We start from the raw sequence: 14,516 nt of genomic DNA, 5'->3' as shown, positions 1-14,516 counted from the left end.
AAACAAGCTTATAAATCATACAGCATAAAGTTTTTTGAAAATCTAAAAATGCAGCATGTTTCCTGTGAGGGCTAAGTTTAGGTGTAGGGTTGGTGTAGGGCAATAGCACATACAGATTGTACAGTATAAAAACCATTACGCCTATGGGATGTCCCCATAAAACATGGAAACCCAACATGTGTGAGTGAGTGAGTGTGAGTGTGTGTGTAAAGTAAAAGTAAAGTAAAGTCGTGACGTATTGTCAAGTATGGTGACCCATACTCGAAATTGGTGCTCTGCGTTTAACCCATCCAAGTGCACACACACAGCAGTGAGTAGTGAACAAATGCACACACACACACACACACACACACACACTCACACACACCGTGAACACACACCTGGAGCAGTGGGCAGCCATGCTGCAGCGCCCGGGGAGCAGTTGGGGGTTCGGTGCCTTGCTCAAGGGCACCTCAGTCGTGGTATTGAGGGTGGAGAGAGCGCTGGACATTCACTCCCCCCACCTACAATCCCTGCCGGCCGGAGACTCAAACCCACAACCTTTGGATTACGAGTCCGACTCTCTAACCATTAGGTGTGAGTGTGAGTGAGTGAGTGAGTGTGTGTGTTGTGTGAGAGAGAGAGAGAGAGAGAGAGAGAGAATCACAGCTGAAGTCTTGTTGAAGTACAGTATCATTTTAAAGAATGATTCAAGAACATCTGCAAAACACTTAAGGCTTGTTCACACCAAGAACCATAACTGTGATGATAACTGACCATAACATTAACTACAACAATAGTTCAAGTTCAAGTTGAGCTTTATTGTCATTCCGCTAAATGTGGTCCATGTGTCAGGAGGTAGGGGTTTGCATGGGGTTTCAGAGGGGGGCGGGGTGGTTTGAGTTCAGGGCTCTCACAGCCTGGGGGAAAAAGCTGTTGAGCAGTCTGGTGGAGCGGGCTCTGATGCTCCGGTACCGTCTTCCTGATGGTAGGAGCTGGAAGAGACTGTAGGAGGGATGGGTGGAGTCCTTCACGATGCTGTTGGTTTTGCTGGAGCATCGTGTAAGGAAAATGTCCAGGATGGAGGGGAGAGGGGCACAGATGATCTTTGCAGCTGTGTTCACTGTCCGCTGGAGGGTCTTGCGGTCAGCAGCACTGCAGTTCCCGTACCAGACAGTGATGCAGCTGGTCAGCAGACTCTCAATGGTGCCTCTGTAGAATGTGCTGAGGATGGGTGGAGGGAGACTTGCTCTTTTCAGCCGGCGGAGAAAGTGTAGGCGCTGTTGTGCCTTTTTGGAGAGTGACATGGTGTTGGTGGTCCAGGTGAGATCCTCTGTGATGTGCACCCCCAGGAATTTAGTGCTGCTGACTCTCTCCACAGTCGAGCTGTCGATGGTCAGTGGGGGGTGGTCAACGGAGTTTCTCCTGAAGTCCATCACAACCTCCTTTGTCTTCTCCACACTGAGGGACAGATTGTTTGTGCCACACCATTCAGCCAACTGTGCCACTTCCTCTCTGTAGTGCGTTTCATCGTTGTTGCTGATGAGACCTACCACTGTTGTGTCATCAACAAACTTGATGATGTGGTTGGAGCTGGACTTGGCAGTGCAGTCGTGGGTCAGCAGTGTGAAGAGCAGAGAGTTGGTGTTCGTACGCGTTGCCAATATCCAAAAGGCTTTGGCGATCATAGATGTGTTTTGGATTGATTTCTTTGCGAGTTAGCGGTAATTTTACACAATTTGGAGACGAACAGACGACATTAAAAGACATAAAAGCACCGTCTTTGGGACCCGGACCAGCCGCTGCATTTGATCGCGCCGCCGTCTTGAGTCGATAAAGATTGTTACGTCTCTGATGTTAATTTAGTCTAGGATTTGAAAGAGGTAACATTAAGATGACATATTAAAGAAATAAGCCAGGGAAATGGATAGCAATGGAACACGTGACACAAATTACACCTCAAGAAAAGTTTATTGTTCCCAAGAAATTAGTAGTTAAACAAACAAGACAAAGGAAAAAGAAGGGAAGTTAAAGTGGCGCTTAAATCATAAAATAAAAATAACAAAAGAATCCCACATACTAACTAATTCCCAAATCCCCTAAACTATTAAAGTAAAGATATAAAAGGAAAAAGTCTTCAACGCCAAAAGCATCATAAACTACACTAAATATACAAAGCAAAACATACAGGAAAAGCGCACAATAATAAACTAATGTGTCTAATACATCAAAGATCTCTACGTGCGGGTATATGGATCACGTGAGTTACTCTTCCACTCCTTCCTTGTATTCCAAACCAGCGACAAGCTGACAAAACTAGCCATTAACAATGGAGGTTATGACTAAGACATTAACAAGACATTACCAAAACCATTAAAGCTCTGAAACTCCGCCAACTAAAGTGAGCCAAACAAAGAGCGCAACACATACATTCCGCGGATGCGCGCAACAATCACAATCCCAAAGCGTCACACCCACTCCCGCTCTTCTCGCTGACGTTCTCCATTTAAACCTCTCGGACAATAACGTGATTGGCAAGAGAAACATGTCGTCATAGTTGACTAATGATGAATGACAGCAAAGATGGCCAGTAGAATCCAAGGAAGGCGGTACCTAAGAGCATGAGTGTAAGAACAGCAAAAAGACAAAAAGGAAATAACAGCACAAAAGGTCGCAGAGCGTAACAATTATAAACAAATATATTATACAAATTATAACAATAATTACACAAATATAATGATAATAGCATTAACTGCAATGATAATTATAATGATTACTACAGTTAATGTTAAAGCTGCAGTCCATAACTTTTTTTGGTTAAAAATTATCCAAAATCAATTTTTGAGCAAATACATAACCAGCGTTCAAAACTATCTCCTTACTTTAGCCTGATTCACAACGGTTAGCTTATAATAATGTTTTTTTAGTTTGAGGGTCCTGCAGGTGGAGGATTGTTTATAGCCTTTTCTCACAGCAGCTGGAATAATTAAATTTATCATTTTGTTGGCGGATTGTAATCCAGAAAAGTTTGTTTATATGAAAGACGTGACTGAAATTAGATTATATTCCAGTTTTAAATGTGCATCTAACAGATAGCCTGGGATTACACAAGATTTGTATTTTAAAGAGAACCAGTTCTAAGGAAGAATAATTAGCTTTTTGGGGTTTAAAAGAATTTATTTATATGAAATTCAAAAGGTATGACTGATAATTACAGATTAGAATTGACAGAAATTGAAATCTACATGTAACGCTAATACACACTACATACACATAGTCATACAAAACTGATGTTATTAACATCATTAATTTGAGAACAAAGTATAACAGTAATAATAACTTGCATGGTTAGATGTGATATTAGCTAACTGATCTTTAGATTAAATCACCGTTGTTGCGATTTATGGTAATGCGTTTTCTTCAGTTGGTCAGAACAAACGTGGCAGACATGTTACTTACTCATTACTCATGATAATATCCGGTGAAAATTCTTATTTGGGACAACCCACGTAAAGATGATAATTCAGCAAATAACTGCAATTGCAGGTTTCAAACAGAGATGGAGACAAAGAGGCAAAACTTACGGACTGCAGCTAGTAATAACTATATAAGCATCTGCTCCGACACATGATAATGTTCTGTTTATTGTAAGCGCGCTGCAGTTTTGTCATCTACCTCTTTAAATGCTGGATCTCTTTAAAGCAGGATGGATTCTGATTGGCTGTCAGTTTTTTTTATCGTTCATCGGCTGGAAAAAATCACTCTGAAAGTGATTCCAGCGATATCTCTCCTCTGTGCCATTATAGGTATAGTTGTGGTGTGAACTTCACTAGAGTTAGAACATTATTGTTATTGTTTTTGGTGTGAACGGGTCTTCATACAGACCAGAACACAGATGTATTGTAGGAAAGAAAAGGTCTAAACAAGACAGAAGGTGAGTCCCGATTCACACACTCGTGCACTGTTCTATTCTGTGCCATTCTGTAGTATAAATAGCCTGATTAGTGTGTCGCTCCTGCAATGACAACACGATGAAGAGCACTTAAAATACATGTGTGATGCTCTTAATTAAACAAAAAAACAAGTTGTTGAATGTTGGACACTTCATGCTCTGAATGGTCACCGGTTTCATTACATAATGTGTTTTCTAACTGTATAATTTTTACATGCATTTACAATATACAAGGGCTTCAGAAGTCTGAGACAGTAGTGAAACGCTTCTGTTTCTTGTCTAATCTAATTGAATATATCATTTTTTTTTCTGTTTTGTCAACATAATCATCTGATTTTAAAGTCTCAGTATCTGGAGTTTAATGACATGTTTTTGACCCAAGTTATCTTGTATTCTAATAAATATGCTTATATGACATCAAAGTTTTAGAGTCCACTTAGCACTAATAAAGAGTTACAACCACCATCAGATGATAAGAGCAGGTTGTGGTGAGTGGGGCGGGGCCGAGAGCCGTGGGAACGGAGCGAGGCCGGTGGAGTTAATGATTATGAGCGACACCTGCGACACTCACCGGTCTCGAGTCCCACGGAGGAGCTCCGGAAGGATAAAAGGAGGAGTGACGACAGTGGAAGACGAGAGAGGACCAGGCCTGGATTTTATTTTGTGTTTTGTGTGCGGCAGTCGTCCGTGAGGGGCTGCCGCTTTACTTTTGTGTTTGGTTATTTTTGTTATTAAATCTTTAAATGTTTGCCGGTTCCCGCCTCCTTCTTCCCGACCTACGAACATTGGTACATTGGTGCCGAAACCCGGGAGGAAGGAGGGACACGCTGTGAGAGAGCCCTCGCTGCTGAGGGGGATCGCGGTGCTGAAGAGATCGGGCAGCAGGGAGTAGCGGGGGCGGCCGCTGGCTGCCCGAGGCGGCTGAGGTGCTGGAGCGATGGAACAACAGGTGGGACGGAAGGCTCGCTGCTGTGCTCCTGGGTCGAGGAGGGGGGCTGCCGTCCGAGAGGGAGCGGAGGAGTCGGCGCCATTCGCCATGTGGCCGTAGCCTGCTGCCATCCGTCATGTTGGGGAGGAGCAGGGAGTGGGGGACTCGCTGCCGGCTGCCCTCGACCGGAGGAGCCATCGCCGTCCGCCACCAAAGAGGTCCAGTACCATCGCATGGCACCGCGAGTGAGAGCCTCTCAGCTGGTTGAGAACTCCACCGGCCTCGCTCCGTTCCCACGGCTCTCGGCCCCGCCCCACTCACCACACAGGTCATTTGTAACTCTAATGAGAGCAGTCTCAGTACTATGATACGGTCTAAATCCTGACTGGAATTCCTCACAAATACCATTTTTCTCTAAGAAGGAACATAGCGGAGAGGATACTGCCTTTTCTATTATCTTTGACAGAAAGGGAGATTCGAGATCGGTCTGTAATTAATTAAGTTTTTGGGGTCAAGTTATAGGTTTTTTATAGAGAGGCTTAATAAAAGCAAGTTTAAAGATTTTTGGGACATATCCTAATGACAGTGATGAATTAATAATATTCAGAAGAGGATCTATGACTTCTGGAAGCACCCCTTTTAGTAGTTTAGATGGAATAGGGTCTAACATACATCTTGTTGGTTTAGATGATTTAACAATTTATACAATTCTTTCTCTCCTATAGTAGAGAATGGGTGGAATTTTTCCTCAGGGGATCTATTGCCGCTTTTCCACTGCATGGTATAGCACGGTACGGTTCAGTACAGCTCACTTTTGTTTGTTTTTTCCACTGGGTACAGTACCTGGTATTTTTTTTAGTACCACCTCGGCCGCTTTTTCAACCAAGCCTTACTGTTACCAAAACATGATGTGTAAACTCTGCTGATCACTGATTGGCCGTGGAAAATCGTCACTGCCTGCGTCATTGAACTTTCGGCACGAGACACAACAGACCCACTAGATTTAAATCGGCACAGCCAGCAAAGGATCGAACGCAACTGTTTTGAATGAGCGCACCTTTTTTAAACAACCAAAAAATGGCTGTGTCGTTGTCTGTTGAGGAAGTATAGACGATCCTCTCATTGATAGCTGAGGAGCGGATCCAGCGAGAGCGTGATGGAGCGACGTGGAATTAAAACGTTTTTCAGGAGTCATGGCAGTAGAGGCGGCGCAACTATAATGACACGTGAATAATCCCGCCCACTCTAAAGCGGTACTAAACTGTAGTGAAAACACAAACTGAGCCGTGTCGTGCCGTTCTGAACCGTGCCGAGCCGGGTAGTACCACGCAGTGGAAAAGTGCTATATAGTACACTATCTAATGCGATACTGTAGCTGAAGGCTGCATGATTACAATTTTATCTCTGATGTTCAAAAAGTCATTACTGCTATGCTGTTGGGGAATGTCAACCTGCTGATGCTTTATTTTTTGTTAATTTAGACACTGTATTGAATAAATATGTAACGGGTATATTATTTTGAAAGGAGCTTATTTTTGGGATACTTTTATTTTGGCGAGTGATCCGCTTTTTGCGAGTGCAGTGAGTGCAGCAGAGAGAGACGAAGAAGAGCGTGTTGTATGAGTGTGTCACACACAAGTGAGTGCAGTGTCGTGATCGAGAAGCTCGTTCGATAAAGTTGCTTCAACGGAAGATAATCGAGACTTGAGTCAAATAAAGGACGACAGCATTAAGTGAGAGTGTGGACAATGACCCACGTTTCATAGTGAAGAAGAGTTTTTCCAGTTTTGTTCTGGTGGTATGTGTTGGCTGTTAGAATGATGCAGTAACATATCGTGAAGGCCACGGAAGCTGTGAGTACATTTAAGGTGCAAACCCCGCATTATTTTTGTCATCCAGAGACTCGTCTCAGGTCTTTTTGCTGTATTTTGCACTTCTCGTGTTTTGGTTGAAAAGCATCGGCAAGAGTTAACAGTTCAACGGGACTGTTCACGTGTAATTGAGCTTCCCGCACGTGTCAGAGCACGTGAGACCAAGATCGCTGTATAATGCAATTAATGCAGAGACTGAACTTTTCCACCGATTCAAGTTTGAAGATTGTGTTACTACCCTGCCATCCAAGTGACATCTCAGTTTGATTCATCTTCAGTTTGATCCTTTTTTTAGACAGTTTATCTGTGTAACATTTTATACAAAGTTGAGTGAATTTTAAATTGCACACTTAAAATACGTGATCTCCAGTTTATTTCAATGCACCCTACGTCCAGACAACGCACTCGAATTCATCGTTCTACGAACTGGTATTTTCCAAATTTTTTATGTTTTTTCAGTGACTGAACTGATAAACAGTGAACTGTGGTAATTCAAGTGGACTAAAGAACTTGAGTAACTGTGAGTAACTTGTGAACTGTGAGTAAACATTTGAAGGGACGTTTCATATAAGTGCTCATTCTGAGGTGAGATTTAACTGGTTTTTTTTTGTTGTTGTTTTCAAATGGGATTGTTTGAGGGTGATCATTTGAAAAGGTGAGAATTTGTGGGTTTACAAATTGCAAGTTATCTCATTTTGAAGTTTCATAAGGGATTTGTTATACCACAAGTGAAAGTTTTTTTACAACTGTTGTGTTGAAAGTGTTGGTGTGAATTCAAAAGACAATACAAAGACTGTAAATTCTTTCATTTTATTTAATCAATAACTCATACAGAACAAATAATTAATCATAAGAAAAAGAAACCTAAAAGAATAAACTCTGTTTAATTCCTTTTTGCAATTATTTACAGTGTACCTTTTTGTTGAGAACTGCTAGGGAGTGGGGGAGTCTCACTTACTTTATTAGATCTGGGGAGGGAGGAGCATATCACACTGTGTTCTCACATATGCAATTTCACTTCAGGAAGCCACCGTGTAACATTACCATATCTGAAGCCTACCCTTGTCAATCAGTAGTGTTCTAAACACAATAAGGTAAGAAACCACAAACACACATTAGTGTGTAATGAGACTAAAAAGTTTGGGGAGCGGGGACCAAGATCCTTTCGTTGTCCAAACTTCCAGGGCAGCCATAGTCCATTTCCCCTACATGACGGGCTAAATACCCCCATTACAAAAGTGGCGTCATGAACAGGATCGAATTAGGCACATTTAAGTAGTCACACGTCTCCAGGCCCATAAGTACTTTTTGTCAAGCAAGATGATGTCTGAGCTTTAGGAACTAAAAAGAGAGATGGCAGAGATGCAGAGGAGGTTTGCTGAGCAGGCAGGGGTACTTGACCAAGCCAGGGCAGAGCAGAGAGAAGCCCTATCCTTAGCAAAGGTGGTAATTGAGAGCCAGGCCTCTGCACAAACGACCCCAGCTACCATTTATATCCCTCGAGACCGGAAGCTCCCTGATTTCACTGGTTGCATGGCAAAACCAGGAGAGCTGAGTGTCGAAGAATGGGTAGCATCGACAAAGTCTGCATTTCAAGTCATGAGGGTGCCCACTGAGGATCGGGTAGAGCTGGTGAAACAGCACCTAAAAGATGAGGCCAAAGCCACAGTGAAGTTCATGATGGACGGAAAAGGGGAGTCTGTTGACAACATCTTCACCGTTCTCCTTGACCCCTTTGGAGATAAAGTGCCCATTGGTACAAGGCTGAAAGACTTCTATGACCGTTCTCAGAATACAGGAAAAACAATACGCTCCTATGCATATGACTTTCGGGAAAGACTTAATCGTGTTCAGCGCCGAGAGCCAGTTAGAGTGGCAAATGCTGAAAAGGTTCTGAAAGAGCAGCTGGTGCTAGGCCTAGAAGATGACTTATTGCGTTGAGAGATGAAGTGCAGAATTAAGGTTGAGCCAGAATTGAGTTTCGTGGAGTTGATGCAAGTGGCAATTACCTGCTCAGAAGAGGAGGACGCACAGCCTTCTAGTAATGCCAGGCCCAGTACCCGTGCCAGAGGGGTAGTGAATGCTGCTGCAGCACAGGATGCTCCCTCCACTCTATCTTTGGAGAAATTGCATGAAGAAATTCAGAAAATAGCTGCTCGTCAAGAGGAATTATATCAAGTCATTCATGCAAAAGAAAGAAATAGATCCATTCCCGTCCATAGATTCCCGTCCAAAGAAACAACCATTAAAAGACAGTGAAGGCAGTTACATTTGTTATTCGTGTGGTGAATCTGGACACACCAGTCGCTATTGTCCACAAGGTGGCAAGTCAGGGAGGGGACCAGCTCCACCACAATGTACAGTGGAGTCAGCTGAAGTTACAGAGAAAGACTCAGAAGGTGCAGTGCAGAAAAGCCCGGGGCCCGCATTGATTAGATGTCACACGGCAGAATGGCTGGCTGATGAGATTGCTGAAAAACTGAAGGATAGTGCTTTTGGGGATTGTTTCACTGTTGAGGTGAAGATAGCAGGTATCAAGACCAAGTGCCTCTTAGATACAGGGTCAGAGGTGTCCACCATCTCTGAGTCACACTTCAGACAGCACTTTGGAGAGCAAAAAGTTGTCCTCTGCATGCTGGGTCAAACTGACAGCGGCCAATGGACTAGATATTCCTGTCTTAGGTTGCTTACAGGCCGATGTAGAATGTCTGGGAAAAGTGCTTCCTAGGAAGTGTATATTCAATGTATAGTCAGCGAGATGAAGCCCATGTCCGGAGGGTACTTACGAGAGTTGAAAAGGAAGCAGGACATCTAGGGCCTGACGGAAGGATTGGGTATGTTAAGATTGCCGGAAGACAAGCTGTCACTATTCCTCCCCGCTGTGAGAAGGTACTTGAAGGCCACTGTGGAGTATCACCTAGGGTGAAGAGTCATGTGCTAGTAGAACCTGCAGCCGGAGCGAGTCTGCCGAAAGGAATTTTAGTGGCTCACATTCTTGCTAAAACAGACTGTGGGAAGGTCCCTGTACGTACGGTGAACTTGAGTGAAAAGGCCGTTAGAATTGCACCCCGATCTAGAGTGGCTTCTGTTTTTAAGCCAAAAGAGGTGCTCACAAAGGATGTTCTTGAATTTGAGGAAGATGACGGTGTCCTTCATGTCAAGGAATTTAAGGGAGACAAGGTTCAGGAAGACAATAACTTACTCATACAGCCACCAGTTCCAGTTGAAGTAAACTTTGAAGGTCTCACACCAGCACAATGTGAAAGGCCCGTCAAGTTGTTATCAGAACACAGGGATGTCTTCTCCAGAGATGATCAAGATTATGGTTACAACACGCCTGTGGTGCATGATATCCCTACTGGCGACGCACCACCGATAAAGCAGCGTCATCGTAGAGTACCACCGCAGATATTTCAAGAAGTCAAAAGGCATGTCCAAAACCTGGTGTCCCAGGGAATCCTCAAAGAGAGCAGTAGCCCCTGGGCATCACCCGCAGTTATCGTTATGAAGAAAGATGGCAGCATGCGTTTCTGCTGCGATTATCGAAAGCTGAACCAAGTGACGTTTAAGGACGCATATCTGCTTCCACGGGTGGACGAGTCCTTGGACGCATTGGGCAACGCCAAACTGTTCTCTACACTGGATTCCAGGTGGCTGCGAGTGAGAAGGATCGGGAAAAGACAGCGGTCACCACCCCATTTGGGCTGTTTGAGTGGACCAGGATGCTGTTCGGGCTATGCAACACTCCGGCCACCTTTCAGCGCCTTGTGACGTTCTTCTGGTCTATCTGGATGATGTCATTATCTTCTCCAGAGATTTTGAAAGCCACTGTGAGAGGTTAGATCTCGTCTTTAACCGGCTAAGACAACATGGTCTGAAGTTAAAGCCAAGCAAGTGCTTTCTTCTAAGGCCTGAAGTAAAGTTTTTAGGGCACCAGATCTCTGCAGAAGGTATAAAAGTGAATAATGAGAAAGTTAAAGCCCTGGACATGTGGCCAGTCCCCAGGAATGTAAGAGAGGTCAGACAAGTGTTTGGTTTTATGAGCTATTACCGAAGATTTGTCCCAAGGTTCGCTCAAATTGCCAAACCACTGCATGCACTGGTAAGTTGAGGAAAGACAAGCAAGACCCCAGTAACGTTCACTTGAAGCCAAGAATGTCAGACCGCATTGGATGAGTTGAAAAGATGTTTGATGTTGCCACCATTTGTGGCATATCCCGACTTCAGTGAGCTCTTTATACTCACCACAGACGGAAGTCTTCATGGCCTGGGGGCAGTCCTCAGCCAGAAGCAGGAGGGGATTGAGCGTGTTGTGGCATATGCAAGTAGAGGACCAAGAGGTTCAGAGAAGAATAACAAAAACTATAGTGCGTTCAAGTTCGAGCTGCTTGCATTGTGGGCGATCACAGAAAAATTTAGAGAACCTTATTTTAGAGAATTTAGAATTTAGAGAAATAGGGTATTACATAAGGCATTACCTTATGTAATACCCTATTTATTCAAAGTTTACTGTGATTACTGACCAAAATCCGCTACGGTACGTCTACTCAGCTAATCTTGGCGCATTTGAGCAGCGCTGGGTAGCGCAGCTGGCCGACTATGACTTTGAAGTATGTTACAAACCTGGTCGACCCAAGACGAATGCCGATGCCCTGTCAAGGATCCCCTCCAGGGAGGAACCAGAGAAGGATGACGATGGGAAGGATTTCATCCGGCTTGGAGCTGATGAAGTGAGAGCATGCTTGTGGCCAGGGAAAAGGATTGACCAAGAGGAACCTGAAGGTAAAGCTGTGGTGCAAGCATCAATAAGAGGAGAAATAAACGGGTATAGCTGGAGCGAGATGGGAAAACAGCAGAGGAACGATCTTGTGATCATCCCCATTTATAAAGCAGCATCTGAAAACAAGAGACCAAGTAGAATGGATCACAATTGTATGGAGTCAAAACTAAAGAAGCTTGCCAAAGAATTTGACCGTCTTAAGCTGCGTCAGGGAGTGCTGTTCAGACGCATCTTGGACCCTAGGGATGGAGAGGAGATCTGGCAGATGGTTGTTCCTGAGCCTCTACATCATGAAGTGTACGAGGGACAACATGAACACGGAGGTCATTTCGGAGAGAGAAGTGCATTAACTCAAATGAGACAATGTTATTACTGGCCTACAATGTCTGCAGATGTTCTATGCTTGAACATTTGGAGCTCTTGTGAGGCCTGGAGATCGGGTGCTACTGCGTAATCACAAACACAGGGGTAGAAATAAAATTCAGGATAAATGGGAAGACACACCATACATAATGTTAAAGCAAAACCATGCAGACATACCTGTGTTTACGATCAAACCACAAAACGGGGGTCCCTACAAATGTTGTACACCGAGGTCAGCTTCGGCACTGTTCGTTCCCCTCACCCACAACACCGCGTACATGCCGGCGCAGTGTGAGAGCGAAAACTGACAGACACAGACATGTCAGACTTTGTCTGCTTTCCCGAAGCTCCACAACACTCCACTTACCATGCACACACAAGGGTGGGTCAAGGGGAGTCACAGGAAGTAGGACAAGGTGACAGCAGTGAGAATCAGATTGCAATTGCTGAATCAGAGTTGAGGGTACAAGATGACTCAGATGATGCTGATGTCTCAGAAGCTGAAAGTATTCCTGAGCTTAGACGCTCTCAGAGGCAAAACAAGGGTATCTTACCTGTGAAGTATAGAAGTGACTATGTTGTAAAATAAGAGTTCGGAGGCTTCTGTAACTTTGGGTAATAACATATGAAATTATTCATTTATAATATCATGCTTTTCTAACATGTTTTTTGTTTCAGAGATGAATCTGTCAGAGATGTCAATGAAGTGGCAGGGTTTAGCAAGGGGGAATGTAACGGGTATATTATTTTGAAAGGAGCTTATTTTTGGGATACTTTTATTTTGGCGAGTGATCCGCTTTTTGCGAGTGCAGTGAGTGCATCAGAGAGAGATGAAGAAGAGCGCGTTGTATGAGTGTGTCACACACAAGTGAGTGCAGTGTCGTGATCGAGAAGCTCGTTCGATAAAGTTGCTTCAACGGAAGATAATCGAGACTTGAGTCGAATAAAGGACGACAGCACTAAGTGAGAGTGTGGACAATGACCCACGTTTCATAGTGAAGAAGAGTTTTTCCAGTTTTGTTCTGGTGGTATGTGTTGGCTGTTAGAATGATGCAGTAACATATCGTGAAGGCCACAGAAGCTGTGAGTACATTTAAAGTGTAAACCCCGCATTATTTTTGTCATCCAGAGACTCGTCTCAGGTCTTTTTGCTGTATTTTGCACTTCTCGTGTTTTGGTTGAAAAGCATCGGCAAGAGTTAACAGTTCAACGGGACTGTTCACGTGTAATTGAGCTTCCCGCACGTGTCAGAGCACGTGAGACCAAGATCGCTGTATAATGCAATTTAACTTTTCCACCGATTCAAGTTTGAAGATTGTGTTACTACCCTGCCATCCAAGTGACATCAGTTTGATTCATCTTCAGTTTGATCCTTTTTGAGACAGTTTATCTGTGGAACATTTTATACAAAGTTGAGTGAATTTTAACTTGCACACTTAAAATACGTGATCTCCAGTTTATTTCAATGCACCCTACGTCCAGACAACGCACTCGAATTCATCGTTCTACGAACTGGTATTTTCCTAATTTTTTAATTGACTGAACTGATAAACAGTGAACTGTGGTAATTCAAGTGGACTAAGGAACTTGAGTAACTGTGAGTAACTCGTGAACTGTGAGTAAACATTTGAAGGGACGTTTCATATAAGTGCTCATTCTGAGGTGAGATTTAACTGTTTTTTTTTTTGTTTTGTTTGTCGTTTTCAAATGTGATTGCTTGAGGGTGATCATTTGAAAAGGTGAGAATTTGTGGGTTTACAAATTGACAAATTGCAAGTTATCTCATTTTGAAGTTTCATAAGGGATTTGTTATACCACAAGTGAAAGTTTTTTTTCAGCTGTTTTGTTGAAAGTGTTGGTGTGAATTCAAAAAACAATACAAAGACTGTAAATTCTTTTATTTGATTTAATCGATAACTCGTACAGAAGAAATAATTAATCATAAGATAAACAAACCTAAAAGAATAAACTGTGTTTAATTCCTTTTTGCACTTATTTACAGTGTACCTTTTTGTTGAGAACTGCTAGGGAGTGGGGGAGTCTCACTTACTTTATTAGATCTGGGGAGGGAGGAGCATATCACACTGTGTTCTCACAGGCTGTCCCTGTCTGTTGTGCTGCTGAGAGGTGTGCGTTTGTAGCTCTGCTTTTTTATTGAATCTTTACCTTACTTTCACTCAGGGGTGGAGCCAGACGATGTAAACATTCGGGGCTTAGCCCAAAGCTAGGGGGGTCCGGGGGCATGGTCCCCCGGGGAGATTTTTTCCCAATTACGTCAGCTAAATGCACTATTTTTCAGGCTGTTTGAGATAATAGAATGCCTAAGAATCTATACACTATCTGGGAAAATGATGACAGTTACTCAGTAAAAAAATTTAAATAAATTCACCCAGTAGAGCCTACAACCTATTTTGTATTTAATTGTTCTCCAGCTGCAGTGAATCCAAAACACCAAAAATGTTAAGGATGACTCATTTTCACCCCTGGTTAGCTGACTGCTTAGCTGACAAATTTGCTACATCAGAATCCATGCCTTGATAATTTAGGCTGCTCTACTAGCAAACAGCAAATGCTGCAGTGCCAAGTAAATGTGGTCTTCAATACTCTAAATCGAATATCAGGCCAACAGAAGAATATTTACTA

This window comes from Barbus barbus, assembly GCF_936440315.1.
Source record: "Barbus barbus genome assembly, chromosome: 40".
Lineage (NCBI taxonomy): Eukaryota > Metazoa > Chordata > Actinopteri > Cypriniformes > Cyprinidae > Barbus > Barbus barbus.
Note: the sequence above shows the minus strand (reverse complement) of the source record.